The sequence below is a fragment of the Oreochromis niloticus genome, linkage group LG7 (assembly GCF_001858045.2).
Source record: "Oreochromis niloticus isolate F11D_XX linkage group LG7, O_niloticus_UMD_NMBU, whole genome shotgun sequence".
In the NCBI taxonomy this organism is placed as follows: domain Eukaryota; kingdom Metazoa; phylum Chordata; class Actinopteri; order Cichliformes; family Cichlidae; genus Oreochromis; species Oreochromis niloticus.
In genome coordinates, this window is record NC_031972.2 from 32,045,831 (window position 1) to 32,065,007 (window position 19,177).

Sequence of the window (19,177 nt, forward strand, 5' to 3'; positions counted from 1 at the left end):
GGCAAAAAAAAAATCTGTTTAAATATTTTCTGTATAAGTCAGTTTTCTGTATAAGAATCACCAAGCGATTCTATCAATACTGTGCACAAAACAGAAAGTAAAATATCACTGGGTAACATGAGTTACATTCACAACCATATAGACTCAAAGATTAAACAGCAAAATCGTCTGTAGAATTAATACGTGTTTAATATCAATAACTAATAAAATTGGCCTCCAATATGTTAAATGATAACTTCAAAAACCATCAACCGCATCAGCATATGACCTTGAATGAACAGCTCATTTTTTTATACATCTTTGGGCTTTATGTAAGGTTTATTGTACTAATGTTGTTTGATCCAAAGCCTCTTGTTTGTTGCTCTGAAGCTGGAGAGTTTGAGTTTTCTATAAATTGCTTTTGAGCTTAGTATTGTCACATTGATGTTCCTTTTAATATTATTGCCAAGCACTGGCAAATGTGGAAGATGTTCATTAACCAGATTAATCTTCAGGTTAATTTCATCCAATTGGATGAGGCATCCTGTGTGTGTCCATATGAAAATGAAGGAATGTTATACAAGTCCTGTTGAAAAGAAAGTATACCCTCTGACAGTTGTAAGGTTGTACATATCAGAATATAACAGAAAACTATCCAGTAATTAGCAGGTCTTAAAACAAGGTAATTACAGCCCAAGTACACCCCATGACTCAATAGCTCGTTGAAGCACTTTCAGCAGTAATAACTGGAAGTAATGGTTTTCTGTATGACTTTATCAGTGTCAGGAATTCTGGCACATTTGTTTTTACAGTGTTGCTTCAGTTCATTCAGGTTTGCAGTCATCCACCTCTGCACCACTCTCCCCACCTTGATTGTTTTCATTTTAAGACATCCTGGTGTAGATTTAGTCCCGTGCTTGGGATCTTTGTCTCGCTGCATGACATAATTTTGGCCAAGTTTTAGCTTGATTCTACAATCTTATTTAATTCATCTGTTTTACTTCTCAGAAGCTGAGAAGTAGCTTTTACTTCTCCTTATTTTTAGTAGAGACCTGACTGCAAACCAGTGATCACAGGTTATTCACAGATCTGTGCCCCACAGACTGGCTTTTTTAACTTCCTGAGGGCTACCGGATGAAGGGGAGTTGCATTTGTTTCCTCCATCTTGAGTTCCACATGGTTTTCCTAGGTTAACATAACACCATTTTTCATTGCTCTGTATTATTGCATTGGATCTTGGAAATCGCAGTTCTATTAGAACATCCATAAAAAGCAGTGTGGATCTTGGATATAAAAAACTGGATATGCCACAATTTATTAGAGTGAAACTAAGGTTTTTCCCCTCCACTGATAATTGGGAGCTTGAAGGATAAAGGCAATGAAACAAATATGAAACAAATTAACATTGTGGTCAAGAGCAGTTTCTTTTAGCTCAGAATCAATCGGCATCATTTTTAAAAAGTTCAGATGTGGAATGGGTTAGGCATGCTTTTATTACATCTAGTACTTTTAATGGGTGGCCTTAGTTTACACATTAAAGTTGCTTCCAAAGGTTCCATCGGTGTTGGACTGCAGGTCGCGATCATTACTGTATACAGATCAGTCGTCATACTGGGTTTATTAAGTGGAGCACTCTGTCATAAAGTTGAAAGCATATAATTGTTTGAAGATTGCATAAGGATTTGCATTGTAGTCCAAGTCAACAGAAGCCTTATATACGCCCAGCTACTTTAGGCCACAAGTAGAAAAAAGATACTTTAACTGTTTTAGCTGTAATGTTCAGGCAAACTATTTGATCTATTTCAAGTACTACCGTTTGCCGGGGTGCGTTTTCGTGATAGTTGCTGGGAGTGGAGGGCTGAACTTTCTGACTTGCAGCATGTTGTTGGTTTCCCAAAAAGCTCTTTGGCATCATGGAGCTGTCAGAAAGGAGAAGGTCAGACCCATGCTGCGAGCAATCATACCCACAGATGGCTAAAACCTCCCTAATATTAGCTGATGTTGTCACAGCAAGCTGATGTGTGAAGAGTTCCAGATCACACCAAATATGTTCAGCATTTTTGTTATGTCTACTCAGTGTGTGACTTTTTGTTGTCAGTCTTGAATTAGAAACAAATTAGGAACACAAAATATGGAGGACACAGGTAGGATCACACCTAGTTCCTTGGGTTAAGTAGGTGAAGGTGGAAAATGTGACTGACAAGGACAAGATAGACTAAATGGATGTTTCGCTGTGTCAACTGAGTTTACATCTCCCTCCCTGCCCACACATGTATATATGAGCCATTTTCTCCCATTTTTAAGTCAGAACCCAGCTGCTGATCATGAGGCTCTGCTCGAGGGTGGAGAAGGGGGAGGGGGGGAAAGCCTGTAGCTCATTTTGCCCTTGGATTATAAACCTGCAGGGACACCACAGAAAGCCTATGCTTGTCCCTCAAAGCTTCAGTCCTGTGCAGAATACATATGGAGAGAAGTGTGGCATTATTTGAAATTCACAGGTCTTTGAAATTCAGTGAAGGCAGAAAAAGTCTTTAGCAACATTACCTGCACTATAAGGTTTTCATGCTCATTGTAGTTATGAAAGTACCAGTACTCTTTCAAGCTTAATAGCACTGCAGAGAAAAAAGATAATCTGCTCTGTGAGCAGTTTGTGAGCAAATAGTATCGTGGTGAAAGATTCAATTCCATGGAAATATTTTCTTTTTTCTTTTTACTTAATTCTCATTGAAATAGCTGAGATTCTACAGATGAAGTAGAAATCCTTGAAAGACTGATTTTTAACCTTTGACTTCTCAAACTGCAAAGAAAAGCTCAGTCCATTTACAGTAACATAAGTGTTTCTATTATTTAAAATGCAGAAAAGGGCCACAGGACAGACTTGAACCTGGGATGCCCTCCAGCTATGTGGTCACCTGCTCAGCCATAAATATTACTATTTTTGAGTGGTAAGCACAGTGACGTTAAAAAAAGGCTTCAGAGGACTTTTTGCTGTCCTGTAAAAAAAAAATAAGCACAGCCCATGATTCATGTAAAGCCACTTTTAGCAGCAATAACTTGAATTAACTGTTTTCTGGATGACTCCATCAGTTTCTCACGTCATTGTGGAGAAATTATCCACATTTTCTTTTACAACATTGCTTCAGTTCAGGATTGCACTTTGACTGGGCCAGACTGGGATCATTGTCTTGCTGCACGACCCATTTTCAACCAAGCTTTAGCTGTCAGGCAGAGGCCTCATTTTTGACTCTGGAATGCTTTGGTACACAGAGACATTCAGTGACCGCAAGGTGGCCAGGTCCTGTGGCTGAAAAAAGAACCCACATCACCACCCCTCCACTACAGTGATTGATAGTCGGTATATGGCGTTTGTACTGATATGCTGTGTTTGGTATTCATCAAATTTAGCACTGTGTGTTGTGGCCATGCATCTCTACTTTGGGCTCGTCTGCCCAAAGGACATTGGTCCAGAGGTCTTGTGGTTTGTTCAGATGCAACTTTACAAACCTAAGCTGAGCTGCCATGTTCCTTTTACAGAGAAGAGGCTTTCTTTTAGAAACACTTCCAAAACAATTGTACTGTCATGAACTTAAACATTTAACATGCTGGTTGTAAACCTGTTCACTGTTACTTTTTAATAAATTTGACACCCAAATTTAATTTGACTCTTTCCGTCGCACATTGTCTTGTGGGCGCATTTAGTGTTTTCATGTCGTTGTGAAGGTCATCCCATGACTACAAATGAAAATTAATGAAAGCACAATAAGGACCACGTATGTCCTGGGGTGTTGGGCATTCATTATGGGAGTGCCAATGAAGGTCAGAAAATTAAATGGGACTTGGGATGCCAGCACATTAGAAACTAACGGCAATACCAAAGACAGTTTGGTTTGACCTGATTATGAAGACTGCTATGTTCCACATGTATGCAGTGTTGTCTCAGTCCATGTCAGCAGTACTAAAGATTCAAAATTACTACTGTCCAAACTGACTGAATTTGAATTGCACCAAAGAACCATTCTAGATTTTTAAAATGTTATTGGGACTTGAGACAGTCAAACCCAACACATCTGTATTTTGTGCATAATCAAGTCACCAAGTGAAGTGATAGTTGACAAAGCGTTTCAGCTGTTTACTCCTACATAAGGAACACGGGACTCATTCTGGTTGCTTTTTGGTTCAGTCAGGTCAGAGTCACAAGGAATCGCAAACTCCTCGGAACTAAGAAAAATCTGCGGTTGCCCAGTGATTGCGCAATTTTTTTATTTTATTTTTGCATCCAGGAACCGATTGAAGAGAAAGTAGTTGCATCAACTAACTGGTCTCCCAAAAGGTTGCATGTACAATAATCTGAATCTCTGGGTAACCACTTTCAACTGAAAAGGTTAAAATAGAGGTTGCATTTTGAGGGGCAACCTGTCTCCAAGCAATCACAGTCCAGCTTAGACTGCAAACACTCTCGGGCATATTGGAAAACTTTGCAAATGACTGCCAATCTCATTTATAAACACAGACAAATGACCAAGGCGTTGCAATCAATAAGCATCTGTCTGTTTGTCAGCCTCTACTGCCAAGAGCCTCTTGGCAGTAGAGGACTCAACTCAACTGGTTGCCGACTGTTTATATTCTGGATACTATATAAAAGCAAGATTACCAAGCACCTGTGTCAGTTACTGTTAAATCAATTTGCGCTTGCTGCCTTCATTAGCAAGTGCAAACTGATACTATATCACTCATTAAGCAGGTGAACAGAAGATAAACTGCTGCATCTGTTTACAGTGCAGTTCATCAATAAAATGATCAGCAAATTAAAAGAGTATCTGTAGCTGCAATTAGTTTTACAAGCAGTCTACAGTAGCTACTTATCTTGGTTCCTTGTTGTGTCAAAGGCGAGACACTGAATATTTTATGCCTGCTTCACAGTAACACCCAACTTGTGATCTGTTTGTGGTTGTGCAGTTTTTTTGCATCCTTGTTTCTGTTGCTGCCTCCCCAGCAGACTGCAGCATAGAACAGAACACTTCCCACCACAGACTGATTGAACATCAACATTTCACTGCAAATGGAAAGAAATCTTAGTTTTCTTGACAAAAAGAGGCAACTCTGCCCCTTTTTTCTGTCATAATGTAATTTTACTTGCCCAAGGTTGCAGGGGGCTGGATCCTATCCCAGCTGTCATAGGTTAAGAGATGGCCAGTCTGTTACAGGTCTACTACAGACCACCAACCATTAACACGTTCACACCTGCAGCCAGTTTAGAATCACCAGTGACATCAAGCCCAGCCAACTGGTGAATTCAAACTAAGGACTTTCTTGCTGACTCCACACCTATCATTTTAACTCTAATTTTTATTTTGAAAATGACTGCAGGAACATTTCTCTCAGGCAAATATACAGTAGTCACCAAAAGCTTCTAAGCATGGGACTTTCTGATGCTAAAATCTTTGCAGAAATCCTTTATTTAGGTGAAGCTACTGTACCTGTGGCTGTACAAAGATAGTCTAAGACCTTGATGGAGGATTCCATGATAAAGGTTTGATGTTATTGATTTTATGAAAAGTGACTGGACTTCTTTTACTGGCCTTTTTTTTGGGGGGGGGGACCACGATTTGGATGACTGAGAACCTACACTGACATATTTTTGATGTACAAATTTCCATCCTGGTCACAACATTGAAAATCTTAGCATCTTGAACACTACGAGCTCTGCCTCTTGTCTTTCCATTAGTGCCACCATCTCAAAACATCCATCACAGCAGGTCTCAATAACATCTCGTTAAGCTCTTTCCTTCTTGCTGCTATTCTTCCATCTCAAGTCACCCCTGACACTCATGTCCACCTACTCCATCCTGCCTGCAAACTGTTTCTTTGAATGGCTGACCCCAACTATATTCAAACTCTTCCACAGCCACCACCTTTTCTCCTTCCAGCTTCGCTGTTACACCTGTCTCCCTCTCATTTACACACATTATCATGTTTTGCTGTGTGGCAGGCAGGATGTAGGACTCAAACACATGACTCATATTTAGAGAGTAAACTCAAAAGTCCAGTTTTATTGCTGGAAAAACCAAACGACAAATACAACAAACTAAACTGGAAACTAGAAAACAAACCAGGAACAGAACACTAGGTGAACAGAGGAAAACACAGGGCTTAAAAACACAGGGAGTAACAAGGGAACCAGACACAGCTGGGAGCAATCAAACATAAGACAAAGGGGAGGCCAAACTCAACATACTGAACACAGCACAAGGACTATCAAAATAAAACAGGAAGCATGAAACAGATGCAGACTTGACACTGAGATGTGGAAACATGCCAGACTCAGGCACAGAGGAAACATGAAACGCAGTGACAAAAGTAACTAGATGTGGAACACAGGGAAGAAGTAGTGACAGAGAACTAACACTCAGAACTAAGCCAACAACACACAGAGACAAATAAGGAGAACAAGAATACAGAACTAAACCTTCACAAGAGACATGACACCAGGAACACAGGGTAGGCACAGAAAAACAACAGAAACCTCGAAACTAGGACCTATAAATATAACACAAGCAGAAAACAATAAAACAAAATTACACATACTGGGTCACAGACTCAGTACCATGACACATGTATTCTGTCTCGCCCCTACTGACTTCCACTCCTCTCCAAAGCCTCCACCTTTTCAGGCTGTCTTCTACCTGCCCCCTACTCTCACTACAGATTAACAAATGTTGTCTGTAAACATTATAATTAATGGAAACTCTAGCTCAGTGGTTCTTAACCTTGTTGGAGGTACCGAACCCCACCAGTTACATATGCGCATTCACTGAAACCCTCTTTAGTGAAAAATAAAATATGATTTTTTTCAAATTCAAGACATAGATATGTTTTTTACTGGTGCACAAAATGAGCCGTGCATGTCACGGCGGAGGCTCTGCCGAACCCCTGAGACAGACTCACCGAACCCCTAGGGTTCGATCGAACCCAGGTTAAGAACCACTGCTCTAGCTTGACCTCGTCTGCCAACCTGTCCATCAGCATTACAAACTGTTTCCATCACTGAGGGAAAATGTTTGATCAACATGACATCTGACAAGCATAATATCCTGTGAAGTCTTTGCCACCTACAAAGAAGGCAGCCATATTCAGAAACATACTCTACGTACGTTGTACGTTTGTCTTCAAATATCACCAAAGGCCTATTTTCTCTAGCATTTTTCAAGTTATCCTGGTTCTCATGTGGTGCATGGCTCTAAAGAAACAAAAAGTTATTACCTACCACAAAGTACTGAGTGTAAGAAAGAAAAAGTGACCTCTTCATAATCTCAAAATGCCACAGTTCCTGTATTTCACAGATCCCTGCACATGTTTGCCTTGTAGGCATTGCTACAGTGGGAAACAGACTGCAGCACCCACTGCTACCATCTGCCAGTCTGCACTGGCCTGACACGGGTTAGCAGGTTTTCACATTATGAAGAAGCTCGTAAGACTCATCTGCTTCTATATAGGAAAAAAACCAGGATAAATTACTTGAGTGATCAACTGAAACTACCTTTGGCAGTTTTCATAGACAAAACTTCTATGAATAAACGGAGAAAAAGTTTTCTCCAAGTCATTCACAAAACTTATCATGAGGCGTGCTCGATCACAGCAATACTGATTATGTATGTGCCTGTGTGTGAGGGTGTGTGTGAGGGTGTGTGAGGGTGTGTGTGAGGGTGTGTGTGGCAGCAACTATGAGCCATTAGAGTTCGGGTATGTGGTTATGCGGTGTTCAGATCCTTGGAAAAGAAAATGTCTGTCAATTAAAACAAAGTCACTACAGGTAATTGGTTTAGACTGATGACAGTATGGTATCTCAATTAAATATCTGACATCTCTGATAAAGATAATGATATTCATATATAATTTCATTACTACAGATAAAACAGATTTCAATTACCATAATTAATATGCTGCACCAAACCTGAACACAGAAATTCAAGGACAGCTTTGGGGGTTGTTTGTAAAAGTAACCAGAAACAAACATTTCAAATATATGCACTCACGTACAAAAGGAACTAAAACTTTGAATTCTAAGGTTTTATGTATCAGAACATGATGAAAAAAATCACCTGGTCCTCACCGGGTTCTAAAATTATTTAAATTAAACCTGGGATGAAGAACAGGCAATTTGTCAGACCATGTGATTATTTATTTAACAAAAACAGTCAAACTGCAGAAGCAGCACGTGAAAAGTACACCCTGAGATTCAGTAGCGTGTTGCACCACCTCTAGCAGCAACAATTTCGGGTAACTGTTTTCTGAGTGACTTCCTCGGTCTCTCACATCGTTGTGGAGGAATTGTGGCCCGCTCTTCTTTATTGTGTTGCTTTAATCCATTGAAATTCACAGGTATTCGTTTATGCACAGCTCTTTTAAGGTCCCCCACATAATTTCAATCAGACTGAGGTCTGCATTTGCTGCTGTGATTGAAATCATTGTCCTGTCACATGACTCAGTTTGGACTAAGTTTTAGTTGTCAGACAGTTCCTGTGACTGTGGCAGTTATGCAAGTATGAGGCACATTGTTTGGAAAGGGTTTTATAAGCCTTCCCAGATTGATGGGCAGCAAATATCTTTGATGATGTCTTTTCTCCTTGGGATTTTGTTAACATGCCTCGATGCTCCAGGACTGCAAACTGCTAATGTTAGGGTCCCTGGGTCATCGACCCAGAGTTTTCAGTTTTACATTATTATTGAACTTTGATTTTTGATATTATTTATCCTTTCTAGTCTTTTGGTTTCTTAGAGTTCTCTGTCTTATGCTTTATGTCTCTGTATTCCATAGTTGCTCTGTCTCCCCTCGTCAGGTCCGCGTCTCTGTGTTATGTTTCCTGTTTTACTTTGAAAGTCCGTGTCTCATGTTAAAGTATCTGGTTTTGCTTCCCTTGTCTCGTTAGCCCTGATTTGTCCCAGCTGTGTTTCCCTTCTGTCGCCCATTCCCTGATTGCTCCCTTTGTGTATTTAAGCCCTGTGTTTTCGTTGGTCTGTGTCATGATTGTCCTTATCCTATGCTGTGTGTTCTGTCTGGCTGCCTGTGGAAGTTATTTTGGTATTCTCAGTTTTGTTACATTTGAGTTCAGCATTAAAGCTGTTTTGAGTTCACGTGTCTGCACATCGGGTCCACTGTTTCTCCCTGCACACAGCTCATGACAGCTAAAAGATCTGCTCTTATAGACGTGCCAACACTTGCTGATGATCAATTAGTCAAGCACATTTGACTAGCAGCGACTGGCTGCTTCTTACCCTTTTATTACCTGGCAGTAAGGGTAAGCTAGTTTTTGAAACAGTGATTCTGTATTTTGTCGTAGCCTTGCATTTACCTAATTTTAAGATCTGCTCAAGACCAGATTGTTTTGTCTTTTTTATTATGTCCTGATATGTAAAAACTTATAGATGGTGTATTTTCTTTCTCACATAACTCTATATTGAACATATATTTAAACTGGAGCTTAAATATATGCACTGTGTATATATTTAGCATAGCTATTGGAACACTTCAGGTTCATTAAGATATTTGATTTAATGGTTTGATTCTAAGGCCTAATAGTCTAAAGCTAAATTATATATATACATTGATTTAAAACACAGAAACAAGCAGACAGTAAATGTTCATGCTGGGCCAATATTGAGATTTTTTTTTTTTTTTTTTTTTTAAGCAGTTTGAGGTTGTTTTGTTGTTATTTTACACTGCAAAATGGCACACATGATGCAGCCATACATAAACAAGAAACAGAAGCCTGAAGCAGCATGCTTTATGTGGAAATTTGCTGTCACACAGGACAAAAATGCCAAGAAGTGAAAATTGATAAAAGTCAGAAAGATAGGAGACGAAATCAAGTGTCACTCAGATGAGAATTAGAGATGTCACAAAGTCTTCATTCTTTGACAGATGCTAACTGCCAGAGAAAATCAGTTTAACCATTTCCTAACAGGAGAGTGTGTGAGCATGAGGCTGAAGCATTAGATGCACTGAAAACAAATGTGGACAAGCTAAACAAGATTTAGCGAGATTTACATCTCACAATTCTCACTTTTATGTGAGAAAACTCTCAAAGAGAGAACCTCAAAGGCAAGCCAAATGTGATGAGGACTAAGGCTTCACTCACACAGGCCTAGAGACAGGTTAGCAAACCCCTATAAATATTGTTTCACAAGAAAAAGTCTAAAATTGCAAGGTTTTTGGTTCAGCGCCATATACCTCTATGCAAACAATTTCACATTAGCAACTACCAGCAAGTACTTGCAAACCTTTTCCTAGAAACTAATGGTTGCCAGGACATCACTGACGAGTCTTTGGGCCAGAGGGACTGGGGTCCCTTTGCCATCAATGTTAGAGACCAAAAACTGAGGTAAAAGAGGCTCAATCAGTCTATGAGGAAAATACAGCTATATTTAAACAATTTGTTGCTGATTGCGTCTAGTTGCACATGGGGTAAGTTGTATAGTTTGACAGTTAACGAGGAGCTGAAACTTTCTATTAGGCTCTGAGAGCTGCAGATTTGGGTGCTAATGAGAAACCCTTTTCCTACTGTCATGCTGCCTTTTGATACAAGGATTACTTGTTGTTTTTTTTTTTTGTTTTTTTTATAGTTGCTTAAAAACTATTTAGAGCTGTTAGAGAATTAAAAGTTTTACTTATGTTCATACTGTGATGCCCTTTAAAAAGTATTCTGTTAAGGTTAATTATGTATGTGTCACACTGCGCTCATTGGTTGCTGTGCCACCCATTAATAACATGTTTGTTATTGTCATTAGCAGTTAGAGGGACATTGCTACTCATTCTATGTCTTATGTTGGTATCGCCTCCCAGCAGCTGCTGATTGATCATCAACACTGACCTCAGTCTACACTGTAACCTTTGGGACCCTCATCAGGACGACGTGTGAAACAGAAATAATGTTTTGACTTGGCTGGAGAGACCAAAAGGGCCCTAGATGATCCAGTATGTCATTTTATCAGCCCCTGTCCAGCCTGCAGCCGCTGCAACCGCCAATGCATCAATCACATCACACTCCCTCCCCATCAATATAAATGCAAATCACACAATCTGCTATTGCTGTGTAGATTATGACTTAGCAATAGGCTGTCTGCAAAATGATGCTGTGAAAGGTCACCAGCTCATTAAGTTTGGGTGATCTCCAAGACTGGTACACGGAGTAGAAGGGGATGAGCTGATTCGTCTGTACACTGTAAAGAGCAACAGTATTGCTGATTTAAGATATGCAGAGCTGGGACTGCTGTATTTGGCAGCAGCTGTATGATGTTTCAAATCATTTTCAGAAAGGTGAACCTGCCCTGGATATCCATGTGACCTTTTGTCATTTGACGCTATGTTTATGCCCACTGGAAATTTCATATATTTTCCATCTTTTTTCCAGTTGCTGAACTTTTCTTCTTCTTCTCAAGTTGACAAGAGATGATTTATTGCCTTTGAGATAATTGTAAAATTTAGAGGCCAAAATGTTGAGAGCTGAGCTAAACCAGGGTCGAATTTCTGTGTGGATTTTAAGTAACACATGATTTAAATGGTTAATAAATGAAAATCCCCACTGGCCAGAGCAACAAATTACTGTCTCATGACACGAACGTGCTTTGGACTGGCTTCTTAATGATAAAGCGACACACAAACACACAAAATGTCACAGAATGATGACACCAATGGAAATTATATTTTATTTTTAATGAAAAAAGTCGGTATTCGTCCTACAGCATTGCAAAGTGACCAATCTGCACTCTGAACACTTCTGAAACAAAAAAGGGTCAAAAGTTATTTTGCACAAACATTTCTACTTTAGGCAAGAAATATCAATCAACTGCTGGATGCACTCCCTTGAAACTTTGTGCATTTATTTTCCCCTTGTGGATGAAATGAAATAACTTTTAGATTTTAGTCACTGCTGTTTGTTTTTCAAGATTTAGAGCTTATTAAAAGATGTTGACATGACAACACAGGAAATTAAGATGGTGATAACAGCATTCTGCCCTAAATTCACTGGTTGCCACCAGTCAATGGACACTTTATTATGTCACCTCACTAGTACCAAATTGGACCCCTTTTGCTTTCATCACTTCAGTCACATCCTGAGTGCTACCCTGAGGTGGTCACCACAAGGAAAATGATAAAAATTATGTCTTTGTCCAAAAACCTCTGACAGCCTTAACTGGATGGACAGGGACAAATAAATATCCATTAAAGACTAGTTTGGTCCTGTTTTTCTTCATTGTGCTTATTTTTGACAGTGATCATGTACGAAAACAGTCAAATGAGAGATGCTCTAAACAGAGACACAAACCAGCATCCTGCAAGTTACTAGTCAACTATTGCTCGCCCAAGCATAGCAAACCAAACTCTTCCCAAATAGTATAAGTCAGACTTCATATGGAATTTTCTTCACTGAAGATGACTCAATGCGCTTCCTCTGTTACCACATGAACAACATGTTTGGGGACAGCTTTTTTTTGAATTTTTGGCTGCCCTATATGCCTGTTTGCTCCCATGTCTGTGCCCCACTGCCCCTTCCTCTTTCTCATTTTCTTGCCTACTTTTGCTGGTACCAGGGAGATCTGTCTGGCCTGGAAGCCATCACCAATCCTCACTAAGACCTTCCCCAAACTGCTTCAAACATTGTCTAATTGTATATGATGTTGTTGTCCCTTCTAGTGAAATGATAGTAAAAATCTAGTAGGTAGATTCCACATGACATTAACTAAGCACGGTCAGTTCTATCTGGAGGATGACTGCTTTCCAGTAAAATGACCATGTACCTCTATTTCAAACTTCATGAGACGCATGATCAGCGTATATGATTTGGAGGATGCCGTGTTTGCTCTGTTACAAGCAAAGAGAAAACAGACACCTCCGCTTTGGACTTAATCTAGTGATGGCTAAACTCCAGCCTCAAACAGTCCATTTAAATTGCAGACCTTTCTCCACTCGAGGGATAATTACCCCCATTATTCTATTGATCAAGTGGCACCTGAAAATCCCTTTAATGTCTTACCCGCTTTGTATTTAGCAGCAGCAACACGCCTCCTGTGATGTATAAGCAAAAAGTTCTTTTTCAAAAAGGGCTAAAATGGCTCTGTGGGCACCGGTTCAACCTCCAGATAAACCAAATGTCCACCTGGGTTAAACTGTGGTGGAGGAACATTAAACCCCTCCTGTTGCTCCTTTGTGCTTGTAAATCCTTGTTCTTTTATCGGTGGAATAAAGCCCCCGGACTATCGGTATAAAACACAAAGAATTAGAAATTATTCCTCAAATGTGAAAGAAGTATGGGTCTTGTTATTCATTCATGACAGCGCCTCCTTCACTGCCCATCCCCACAGAGGTTTCAGTGGTGCAGCAGCCACCCTCATTTGTTTTGCAAACTAATTCAGAGCTATCAGCCGCCAGGCCGATTAATTAGGCAATTGGTCGGAGAGCAGAGGGAGTTTTTCACAGCAAGGTCACTGGGTGAGGTGTCCGTTATTCTCATCTCCCTCTGAGGTCTATGTAAACTTCTTACTACATGTAAGGATTTTAATGCAGATTGTATTTACATTGGCTACAGCTACTTCATTAGTTTTGGGTAGAAACAAAAATAGGTCTTGTTTGCTAACTGATCAGTTCAATCTGATGGCAAGTCTTGCTTGCTTAAATGCAAGGGCGCCTCCAGAATTGTTTACACAGGGGTGGCCATATGGGGGCCACTAAAAATATTGGGTTGGCATACCAAAAACGTCAAACTTCAACACAAATTTTCATTTTTATTATGCTGGGAGAATAAAGCTGGTGCTGTATCTATATATCTTCTAGAAACACTTAAAATGGAACAACTACTTGTTCGTGATGTCTGTCCATGAGACTGAGGATAACCCTGGCCTTATACTCTCTAGCCACTGTGCACACAGAAAGTTGCAGACATGTACGAGTAGCTCCTTTAATGCCACATTCTAATCAATTTGAAGGACGCACGCACAGACAAGACTATGCAGACAAGCTGAAGCAGTCACAATAAACTAGAGGGGACGTGGATGTCTGTAAAGAGTCCACCCTCTAATGATCAATTTTGCATCACTCTGAGCCACGCAGACCTTTGCATATTTGCAAATGCACACACTGGTGTATGGTGGACTGGCGTTGCTCTGTCTGGCAGTTTGTTTCTACAATTTCTATCCATGATTGAATAATTTGAGTTTCTCCCCATGTGCTGCAAAATTATTAGCTAGTGTAAATAACATATGCAGATATTATTCCATATGTCTATTATATAATGATGCCCATAGACTGCCTTAGAGATAATGTATATTAAAAAAATTCTCCTCTTGCTCCTGCAGGAGGTCTTTATCCTTCAAGCTCAGGTCCTCTACTGGTGGCTTGGTAGCTTGAGGGTCCTGCGCAGAATCTTTCCAGTTCCTAGGAAATGGAGAGAGATCTCAGATGTTGTTCCTGGGATCTGCTGGAGCCCCGATTGCTCTGATTGTCACTAGGACTACTGTTACCTTCACCTTCCACATCTTCTCGAGTTCTACTCACAGCCCTTGGTATTTCTTGAGCTTCTCGTGTTCCTTCTTTCTGATGTTGCTGTTTATATCTATAACACATTATTAAAATAAAAAAAAATAAAATGGAAAAAAAGATTTATCAAACAACTTAATTCATTCCATATTGTAAATACTGGACATTATACCATTTGTAAACATACCCTGAAGCCCCAGGAATTTGGCTTTTTCATGATCCTCGGTCATTTGACCCAGCATTTTGAGTTTTCATATGTTTTGATGGTTTATGGTTTATGTTTCAGTTCATTTAGTTATCTTAAGCTCTTAGGTTGCCCAGTTATAGTTCATTGTTTATTAGATTCTGTGTGATAATTAGGCTGCAGTATGGATACGGACATATGATCACAATGATCATGTTTTCATTTGTGATAATCCAGAATCTGCTTTTTAAGAATTGGAAAAACACATTGTTACACATTGGCCTTGTTATAAATAACTATACTGCTCTCTACTGGCTTATGATTTAACTGCCAATATATTTTAAAAACAGCTTGAAAATGTAATCTATGAACTTGGCAAATAAGTATCTGCGACTTACAGTATCTGCAAGGATATGCATAAATCCTTAACATTCTGTTGACAATCTTCTGAAACTGAAATATGCAAAAGGCAACCAAACCCCAAGTCACAGAGTTTGCACTCTTAAACATCACACCATGTGTGGGTGGTGCTATCATAGTGATTTCTGCTACTGCTACTACCACTACTACTAATACTGCACCCTAATAGAAGTCACAGACTGTCTGCAAAATATGATTAGGCAATGTGTTACTACTCAGAATACATGATAGAAAATTGTAGAAATTACATTTCCCGTTAACCCCCTTCTCAAAATAACAGATTCAGAGCTTTGGGTCCCAGTTTGCTTTTTTCAAATTACTTAAATTACTTGTGTCTATGCCTGAGTATTGCTTCCACTTTCACTTCTCACTTTTTGGGTTGCAGACAAATTTCAGTTTTATTTTGAATCATTAAAGCAAAGGTGTGACACATGCAGCCCAGCTCGCCAAAGGTTTGCCTGCAGCCCACTGCATAGCGCTGCAAAATGTGAAATCTGCAGTTTTCTTGTTTTTTAGTAAACCACACTGCCATACCTGGCCAGACGATGCCTGGATGATCACATCGGAGCGAAAACAATGGTAACACCAAGCAAAGATCCTTAGACGTATCTTCTCTGTAAAGACCACCAGAGGGCGAGCCCTCTGCTTGCAAAGATTCAAAATTAGGTACTAATGAGAATACAAAGAGTTATATAAGGTGTGGTGCAGTACTGTGGGAAAAGAGGCTGTTCAACATCCTTTACGTCTTGCAATGTGTGCCATAGGGCAGCAGTCCAAAGAGGGGTGCAGTCTCCAATAACATTAGAGGCCCTTCTCTGACATCTAGAAAAGCTGTGTGCCTATGACGTTCTCTGCAGTCCTGTTCACTCCCAGAAATTTGAACCTGGGGCAGTGCTATCCAGCTCCACATGGTTTGATCAGCTCATGCCAAACTTTAAAAATGGCCTGGATAGAAAGAAATTATTCAAGGACCAACTTATTCTTCTCTGTCCATTTTATTTGCAGTTCACATTCATGGCAGTGAGATCCTCATCATTTATGCGATGCCAAAAGCTGAACAACCCTTCTCTGTTACTTCTTCCATAACAGAATAGCTGACTGTCTTTGTGTAAAGCCAACACACAGCTGATTATACATGCACTCTGAACTTACCTAAAAAGCTACTTTCAGCTGCTCCTTTATTTACTTGCGGTTACCACAGGAGGTAGCTCTACGTTTGATTAGGCAAATTTTTACATCAAATGCTCTCCCTTACACAACACCGAAGGATTTGTATCTCCTTCCAAAATCAAACCAGGAGTCTGTCGCTTAATCTGTCGCTTGAATGTGTAATTCACAACATTAAAGCCACTCTGACTTCATCTAAAAAGCTTAATTCATTTCTTTCCTCCTTTCAGAACTATAGTGGAGTAATTTCTCCCCTTTAAAGGAAGCTGAAACTGATGTCCTTTCAACCACTGCACTGAGTTTGAACTGATGGTTGGACATTCTCCTTCAGGATTTTTTATTAGAGAGTAGAATATATCAATTACAGCGAGGCATCCAAGTCCTGAAGCAGCAACGCAGCCCCACACTATCTTACTACCACCACTATGTTTGAATATTCTTATGATGTTCATTTTATGAAATACTGTGTTAGTTTTATTCCAAATGTAACGGGACTCAAAACTTCCACATAGTTCAGCTTTTGTCTTGTAAGTCCACAGAATATTTTCCCAAAGTTTTGGGGATCATTAAGATGTTGCTTTGACAAATGTGAGATGAGCCTTTGTGTTCTTTTTGGTCAGCAGCTCTCCCTTGATGCTATTTTAGCCCAGTCTCTTTCTTCTTGTTGACTCATGAAGTCTAACCATAACTGAGCCAAGATAAGCCTTACATTCTGTAGATGTTGTTCTGGGTTTTGTTGTGACTTGTAGAAGTTTTGGGTGGCCAGTCACTCCTGAGAAAGTTCACCACTGTTCCCTTTGTGGATCATGACTTTCTCTGTGGTTCACTGGAGTCATAAATCCTTGGAAATGACCTTGTAACTCTTCCCAGACTGACAGATGTTGTTTTTCAACTGTTTCTTTAGATGCTGTTTTGATGTGTTCCTTTTTGACCTCTCTTAGTCTACTTCACTTTGTCAGACAGGTAGTATTTAGGTGGTTTATTTCTTCAAGGCGTGTGGCAGTAATCAGACCTGGGTGTGAATACTGAAACTGATCTTTGAAGCAGGTACATTTAGATATCTTTTTTCTCTTCATAAATGGCCTCATCATTTTAAAAAACAGCATTTTGTATTTACTTATGTTGTTTTTGACAAATATTAAAATTTGTTAGATGATCTGCAATGTGTAAATGTGACAAATATTTAAAAAAAATAACACACAAAAAAATTAGGAATAGGGCAAGTACTCGTACAGAGTTGTTCTCATCTTCTGTCTTTGTGTTTTAGTTTTACTTCACTATCTTCACTTTGCAAAAGTGCTGTTAAACTTGCCAGCCCCCTGGCAAAACAACACATCCTTAATTCCTGAGAAACACAACCAGTTCTCTTTCTCTGTGGCCTCACCCGTACTAATCTTATCAGTCACCTACAGTCACACTCCAGGCACACAACATCTATCCGCAGCGCTGCGAACAGCACAAGACGTCTACAGTCTAGGGAGATGTACTGGCTCACTGTGATGAGGATAAGCCAGCACACTTTGAAAACATGAAGTTTTTCATCACCACATTTGAATGTTTAAATCTAAATGTAAATCTTTAAAAAACCAAAGAAAAATTTAAAAAAGCTCAGGTCAAGAGGAGAAATGATCTTTACTACAAAGAGTCTTTATAACTGGTTGAAATAATGTTGGGAGAATATTTTGTAATGCAACTGATCCCCTTTGATATATTAACATGAATGTAAATGAAGAAAATGCTGGAAACCTATGACACACTATGCTAAGCAATGATTTAATTATAAGCTTTAAAATCTAAAAAACCCACCAAAATACAATTACACTCCACAGTAGATAAAAGGATGGTATTATTTGTATAAGTATTTGTAAGCATAAAATCATACAGATCTTTTAAGGATTATTTCATTATGGTCAATATAATCAGTTACTAGTTCAAATTATCATCCTTTTAAATGAACAAGTAATGCTGGATCTGCATTATTTTGTTTCACCAACACTACTAAAAAATGAAATTGGCACGCTGGTGTAGACACAGGCAGTCAGTCAACAGTTTCAGTTCAAGTTCTTGAACCATTTTCAGGGAAACAGAAACCTTTTCCAGAGAATCGCACAGCCAAACCGTGAACCTGAGCAAGCTGTTCAAGAGAGATTAAACCAAAACACTGATTTAAATCACATCTAATCAGACACCGCCTTAGTGGCACTTTTAATGTGAAAATATTCTATGTTTATGATTGTATTTTATTTTAATTATATTTGAATACTTTTAAACGCCACACAAACTATTTCACATCATGTATATAATTTAACAAACCCTTAGTGAGCTACATTTATGGTTGCTAATTTTATTTTTAACTTGATATCAGACTTGTATTACATTTCAGCTATTCTACTACAGCTACTGTGGTGCTGCAGTGTAGTGCCCACTTAAGTGTGCCTAACACCTATCTTCCACATCTTTACAAAAACAAATTGCTCATGGATGCCTTTCACCACCCAAACTGTCTTTCATACCACTTCGTTTTAATTCAAAGCTGATAGCTGAGATAGAAGTAGGCTAACAATGTCATCATTGCTCAGTTGTCAAAGAAACTGCAGGAGCAGCTTTCATGTCAAGTGAAGGGATACGTGAGCTAAAGGTGATCATGTATATTCAGATCTTTTTCAATGTTCCATATCAGAGAAAAATAATCAGAGGAAACTGTGTTGCATTAAATGCTGCCATGTTTGCAGTAATGGTATCTCTTGCAGAGATTTGTGTGTTGGTATTTTTATTGCAATTAAAAAACATGTTGCGTTTGGACTAAAAAGATTTAAATTCAAATTGATTCAGTTTCTGGGGCTTGAAGATACAGAAGTGGTATGTATTCATTCATTCATTCAAAATAACAAATTAAT

At 39.2% G+C, this 19,177-nt stretch overlaps 2 long non-coding RNA genes across 3 annotated transcripts; one reads left to right on the top strand and one right to left on the bottom strand.

Annotated features, from left to right (window-relative positions):
* Positions 1 to 8,990: 8,990 nt before the first annotated feature.
* On the top strand, positions 8,991 to 11,734 carry LOC102079973 (uncharacterized). 2 transcript variants are annotated; one of them, XR_269358.4, is made up of 2 exons: positions 8,991 to 9,275; positions 10,820 to 11,359. It is a non-coding gene; the product is annotated as an uncharacterized LOC102079973 (long non-coding RNA). The 2 variants fall into 2 exon arrangements; XR_269357.4 differs by having other exon boundaries at positions 9,007 to 9,275; positions 10,823 to 11,734.
* Positions 10,819 to 15,839, bottom strand: LOC112847272 (uncharacterized). Its single transcript, XR_003220710.1, has 2 exons — positions 15,648 to 15,839; positions 10,819 to 14,585 (listed from the first exon to the last, which is right to left on the bottom strand). It is a non-coding gene; the product is annotated as an uncharacterized LOC112847272 (long non-coding RNA).
* Between the last annotated feature and the right edge of the window lie 3,338 nt (positions 15,840 to 19,177).